Here is a 6,308-nt window from a genome sequence, read left to right as displayed (position 1 = left end):
AGGGTTTAATTGCCCTTGGCTGTTAAAAATGAGTGTCTTATTTTTGGTCAAAATCTACTTAGCTTTAATTTCCTTGTCACTGCATTCGGTTATACATCTATCTGTGGACAGAAGAGCTCTCATGAAAATTTTTTGTGGAAGTCTTTGATGCCCAGATATGATATGCTCCAAGAGCCATCATCTTCCAGAGAAGATGTGAAAGTCAGATTGGAACCATTTGATCTCTTTCAAAAACCATACTTTATTAATGAATGTGCCAAAATCCATTCAGGTTTGACCATCCACAAAGTCCCCCTCCAGTATCAGTGTCATAAAATGCTTTTAACATCCTGGTCTGAAGTGGTGATCTCCCCGCATGCGTGTGCCTTTGTGTCGCCATTGTCTGAACACTGGGATGTTTTCCCCTGCAATCACTAAAGCAAAGTGAGCCCTAGAAGGGATGAAATTAAACCAGTGTAAAGGTGCATGATTGAAAATATACAGAGAGAGGTTGAAAAGTCCCACCCGCTGTGTCCACGCTTGGTGGCAAGTCATATAACCATACCAGCATGGCTGAAGGGATATAATCCTATTGTGGTAGGTGCTGTTAATGTTATTGTGTAATATTATTTGTCACTGTGTGGTACTTAACAGTTACTCTAAGTAAAGTGATTAAGCACCGTACAACATGGTTGTGTATCAGGTGAACCTGTGGAGTAAATTAGTGCTGTCTGTCAGTCCAGTTCTTTGTGTGGAGTCTGAAGGAACGACTCCCACCGTGTACTGAGCTCGTTTTTCCTCCTGTGTATTTGGTGTAAGCTAAACTTGGTCTTGTCTCACCGTCCCTGGAGTATGACCAGGAATTCTGCTTAGTGCCATCTTTGCCAGCGTCCCTCCTTTCCGTTCCACCACTCAGTTTCTTACTCCAAACACTGACTTTCACCAGTGAATAGGTTAGATCTGCTCTGGAAGGCGGTCTTCGTGAGGCTAATACATTTTCTTCCCTTCCTAATTATGCATGGCCCATTTTCTCACAGTTATATGCTGGCTTTTCTCAGGGTTATCATGGCACAGATCATCCGTGTTTTTGAGTTCTTTTGTGATAGTGAAATCCTTCCAGCTGCAACTGTAATTAAGTTCAACTTTTTTGAAGGCCAGCTGGGAAGACTTTCACTGGGTGGCGTTTCATGGTTGGATTTGCCCCAGAACCTGCACCAAATGTCTTGGTTTTCACCTTCAGATTCATAGGTATAGGGGATGCTATGCCATGCCATGCCATGCCACACATTTAGGACTTGATTCTCTTCTCACTTATGGTGCTGTCTTGAAGAAAGGCAGAGAAGTTACCTGGGTTATATCAGTGTAATTCATGTATTTGTAAGAGGACAATTGGCTTCCTGAGTTGCTGGCTGGATAGTGTGCAGTTTCAGTCAAGTTGTTGGGCATCTGAAGATGTCAGGACTATTCTGCAATTTGACCCACGATGCGGAGCAAGGGGACCCAGGGTCCTGCTGTGATATCTCTCTGCTGTCTTCCCAGTGGAGAGGTGCCTGAGTGGGGCGGTGTGCCCCATCTCTCCTTCTGCAGAGCAGGTGGACTGGGCAGCGGCTCCGGTTCTCCCGCTCACTGACCCTCCCAGCAGCGTTGCTGCAACAGGACGTTGTGATTTACAAGGACAGGCCAGCAGGAAATTCCTACCTCCGCCCCCCCGGAGAAAGGAGGAAGCAGGAGAAGGGCCGTGACTCAGAGTCATGCCTGAGTCACTGCAGACGCGGTTCCTGGGGTGGTGCTCAGCTCCCACCAGCCGTTATCCTGACCCTGCACACAGTCCTGGTCACCAGCCCCTAAAGTGCAGCTGGATTTAACTTGTTCTCCTGCACTGATGGATTTAACTTGTTCTCCTGCGCTGATGCCTGGTGAAAAGGAGAAGCTGCAGGCAGAAAAAGGCCCGATTCAGTTAGTGCTTTTCTTTAATACACGAATAAACAACTTACGGCAGGTGCCTGGCAGCTTATGATAATCAATGGGGTATTTATTTGGGACCAGAAAATATACTTAGTTGAACAAGTCTGTCATCTGTCTTTGGCTTACCACAGACTCGCTGAAATTGGATGGGGTCATTTGCTGTCTAGTCACAGATAATAAATCAAAGGGCTGAAGAAACTGCAGGAGAAAGGGCATGAACTGACCAAACATTTAGCTTATTGTAGTAAGCATCAGCCCAGCCAAAGTGAAACTTTCCCAGCAAATTTTCACTTATCTCGAATCCAGTTATTCCCTGTAGGCAGCTGAGTTGTCTAAGTAAATAGAGGTCACTTTACCTTGACTAAACAATGACTTTGCTATAGTCGGTGCCAGCTATGTCGCAGTTACAAAATGTACTTTAAAGGCTTGTTGGTAGCAGGCTGCCAGGGTGAATGAACCAGTCAGTCTGGTCTACTTTGGGCAGGATTTAGGATGCTTAGTTAGATGAAGCTGTGGTCAGATCAGCTGATCCCGTTCTTTGAGTGGGGATATAGTATGCAAACGAACAGACGTGTATAAGGAGGAAGCGGACAGGAGCTGGGGGAGTGGAGAAAGGATGACTTTCCTCTGATGTCAAAAATCCCATCATTCAGTGCTCGCAGTGAAAAAGACAAGAGGAGAAGAATGTGGAGAGAGAGAGAGAGGGAGAAGAAATGAAGGGAAAGGACACACTTGTTTTTCTCCCTAATTCTGTAGGCTAACATTGTCCACCCTAATAGGATGGAGAAACGAGCCTGATCCCGAGTGCCAAGTTCTGAGCAGCCTTCCAAGCCCCAGGGATTGTTCACAACCCCATCCCGATCTGGACTTGGTTAGTACTGTCTTGATATGAATAATCAGGTAGATAAAAATTGTCAAGAAACTTACTGCAGTTTCCTCAGGGCTCTCTTTGTGTTATCTTTTATTTCTGGCAATTTTAATTTTCTGATCGTTGTCTGTGTTTGTCAGAGGTGTTAGATATCCAGCTCTCCTAGGATTTCTGCAGTGTTGTGAGAAAGGACCAGGGCTGGCTGTAAGTGAATTAGATTGAGCACCAGACGCAGGAGAGCTGGAGTTGCCTGGAGCTCTGTCCAGGTTGCTAATTCTTCCTTCCGAGGGGCTGATTTCAAAAGGTGCCAGATTTGTCCTTCGTGCATTTTGCTGTGTGCCGTTGCCTGTAATTAGTTTCTCAACTGAAAAAGCTTTCTCAACTGGAAAAAAAAAAAAAAAAAAAAAAGGAAAGAAAAAAAAGCCAAAAAACAACCCCACACATTTTTGGCAATGGGTTGTTTTTCTAAGCAATTAATTAAGCGCTGATTTTAAAAGAATTTGAATGAATCCTCCTTCTACTCTGTGTCAAGCATGGATTTTGTATTAATCACTTCACTACTCTCTGACTGAATAAGGACTGAAAAAGATGCATAGAGTAAAAATTTCCTCAGGAAATGAATCAGACAAGGAACCTATGCCTCATCTCGCCTCCTACAAATGAAGAAAGAGAGGATTTTGTCAATGGTGGGTCAGTTTACAAATGTGTCCTTTGCAGTGTGAGTCATAAGTAGTGATACATTTCACAGCAATGCAACCACAGATGCAGTTTAAATCCAGGACCGAATGCCAGCTAAAGATAAATAGAAATGAATCCTCACGCCCGTAATAGTAATGAGAATGAAAATGCAACCTGTCAGACCTGCTTGTATGTCAGCCAGCACTTGCTGCTTTTTAAGCCAGTGTCAAAATTCTCGCTCGCTTTAATGGGAGCAGAATAATCCCTCGGGACACGCTCTCGTGATTTCCATTTGCTGATAAGTGAGGAAGAGATGTGGATTTTTACAAGATGGAGCTGGTAGAGTACCTGCCCTGCAGTGGGCACCTTTAGCTGACTGCACTGGAGTCTGAAGGAGAGGGGACAGCATTTCAGGAGGGTACAGCCTTCAGGCAAACGTGACTGCTCCGCAGTGGGCATTGCCTCATTGCGGGGAGGTGATAAAGGAGTTGGGAGCAGGTGGGAAGCAGCGCTGTCTCTGGAGCTGGCTGCAATGTGTTACTGGTTTTGAGATTTCCAAAATGCTGGACAAATATTTTTTCTTTTTTTTTTCCTCCAAAAGCGCCAGCCTTTGTTAGTGTTATAGCTGTTAAGAATGTGTAAAAGCGGTTGTCATGAAACTCCCATCAAGATTTGTTGTTGTTGTTTTGGTTGTGGGTGAGATAATGAAATTTAGCAGAAAATCTGAGCTGAAATACAAAAATTGTAATAGTTTTCAGTGGTGCCACTTTCCGCAGTGTTTCCAGAGACTAACCCTGTGTTAGTACTCGTGTCTTTGTTTTTCTTTACTGAGTTTCCTGTAGTCACCTCTAGCTTTCCAGGCTTTAAAAATGTTAGGCAAGAGATCAGATGTGGATCACATATTTAGTGGGTCGGCCAAAGTCAGTGGCACTATCACAATTTATTACTGGCCAAGATCCATCCATTGGTGTCCTAAAGTGTGGTAAGATGAATAGTTGAGATGCTGCAGGTCTTTTTGTTAAAGATAATGGCCATCCTTGGAAAGATCTTTATATTAAACAAGTTCATAGACAAAGATTGTAGCATGTTTATTTATTGGTGTATGTGTAGTCTTTCAGCCTCTAGGCTCAAAGACCATCACAGTTTACAAATAGCAGCGTGTTCCTTTTTAAAAGTGGTAACACTGGGACACCACCAAAAGGCTTGAAAGAGGATGGAGAATGGCAGACCTGAAGTCAAATTTAAATTTTCTAAGTCACTGGCCAGCACTTTAACCATAAGATCAGTCTTCTTCTCTTTAGGGTTAAACATTTCCTCTTACAAAAAGAGCCAGAGGCTCTTGATTATCCATGCAAAACAGGCCAGGGCTTTGATTTGTAAGGTTTTGTCTGACGTACTTTTTAAATGGATGAAGCTTAATTTAGATTCCAAAAGAAAATCTAAATTTGATGGTTGAGACATATACCTACTTTTCTCTCTTATCCTGAGGCACCATTCTCCACCCTTCCCCTTTCCTCCTCAAAAAAATGATACTGCCTAATGCTTTGAACCAAGAAAGCGTATTTCAAGATCAGTGTGGAACAATTAAACCAATGATCTGTACGCTTCAAGGAGAAAACTGAGCTGCAGTAGCTCTGCTTTGACAGGTCTTTGGAGGATTTCAAGGAAGTTACACCCACTTCATTCATGATAATCGGCTGTTTAACGCAGAGCAGCTCAGTGTTATGAATGAAAGGGAGCATGTTTTGGCTTGCAGAACAACTCACAAATCTAATGCTTCACTCGTCAAATAACCAGCCACATTAAAAAAAAAAAAATCTGACTTCATTCTTGAAATGAAATTAATGAATACAAGATTCAGTGAAAAAAAAAAAAAAGCCTGACACCTAAAACTGCATCCTCTCTTTCTTTAGAGATCCAGAAACATTTTACCTCTCCTCACTGTGGATTTGTGAGTCACTGTGGCTGGACAAGTTGGGGGAAAAATATGCAGCCTCTGAATGGACTTTGATGCAGCTAAGTCCAGGTCTTGGTGGGTTTTGTGCATTGGATCAGAACATGCTGAGTTGCTGGATTTCATACCATTTTGGTGTCAAAAGGGAAACAGAAGGAAAGAGAATATTAGGGTTGGTATAGGGATCTATGAAAGTAGTAAGTTTTCATTTGGATGGGATTGTAGGGGCTCTTGGAGTAGCTGTGGGCCCTACGCTGTGCCTAAGTAGCCCTGCTGATTAGAAATACATTGATTTTTGCTTATAGAACCTTACCCAGGTGTCGTGCGGCTGCTGGAGCTGCCCTGTACCAGGTGCCTTCATGTCTTCTGGCAACGCTGGGTTTATGGGCTCTAGGGTGCCTTGGATGATAGGAGGACTCCTGGGAGGTTATTGTAGGCAAACGTAGTTTAGGATATCTTGAATTAAAGGCAGGAGCAAAGATGGTTTAAGGCTGTCTTCCTACCTTCCCTTATTCACAGTTCATTTGGTAATAAACTGGCTTTCTGGAGGAACAAAGTGCACATCCATCCTACTGTCTCCTTTACCAGGCAGTGATTTGCCTGTGCCTAGGCAGGAAGGATCGCAGTTACTTTGATCAAATAAACACCCACAGGTGGTTGCAAAACGTTTGACGTGGAACCGAACTGAATGTTTATTAATTGTAGTTTTGGAAGAAATGCGTATAATCATGTCCCTTGCTGGTTCTCATCTGGATTTGGGGTAAAAGTGCCAGATGTAGTATTTTTCTTTTTAACAGTGTTTTATGAAGCATTAGTTGTTTTCACCATTTTTCTTCTGAGGGGAATATATCGTCAGGTTTATCT

The 6,308-nt window shown here is 43.2% G+C and overlaps 1 long non-coding RNA gene across 2 annotated transcripts; it reads right to left on the bottom strand.

Moving 5' to 3' along the window:
- Positions 1 to 216: 216 nt before the first annotated feature.
- On the bottom strand, positions 217 to 5,499 carry LOC141935144 (uncharacterized). Of its 2 annotated transcripts, none has more exons than XR_012626482.1 (2): positions 2,872 to 5,499; positions 217 to 430 (listed from the first exon to the last, which is right to left on the bottom strand). It is a non-coding gene; the product is annotated as an uncharacterized LOC141935144 (long non-coding RNA). The 2 variants fall into 2 exon arrangements; XR_012626481.1 differs by lacking the exon at positions 2,872 to 5,499 and adding an exon at positions 1,327 to 1,371.
- Between the last annotated feature and the right edge of the window lie 809 nt (positions 5,500 to 6,308).

This window comes from Strix uralensis, chromosome 26 (genome assembly GCF_047716275.1).
Source record: "Strix uralensis isolate ZFMK-TIS-50842 chromosome 26, bStrUra1, whole genome shotgun sequence".
NCBI lineage: Eukaryota > Metazoa > Chordata > Aves > Strigiformes > Strigidae > Strix > Strix uralensis.
The sequence above is the reverse complement of the archived record's forward strand: the minus strand, read 5'-3'. Positions and strand labels throughout refer to the sequence as shown.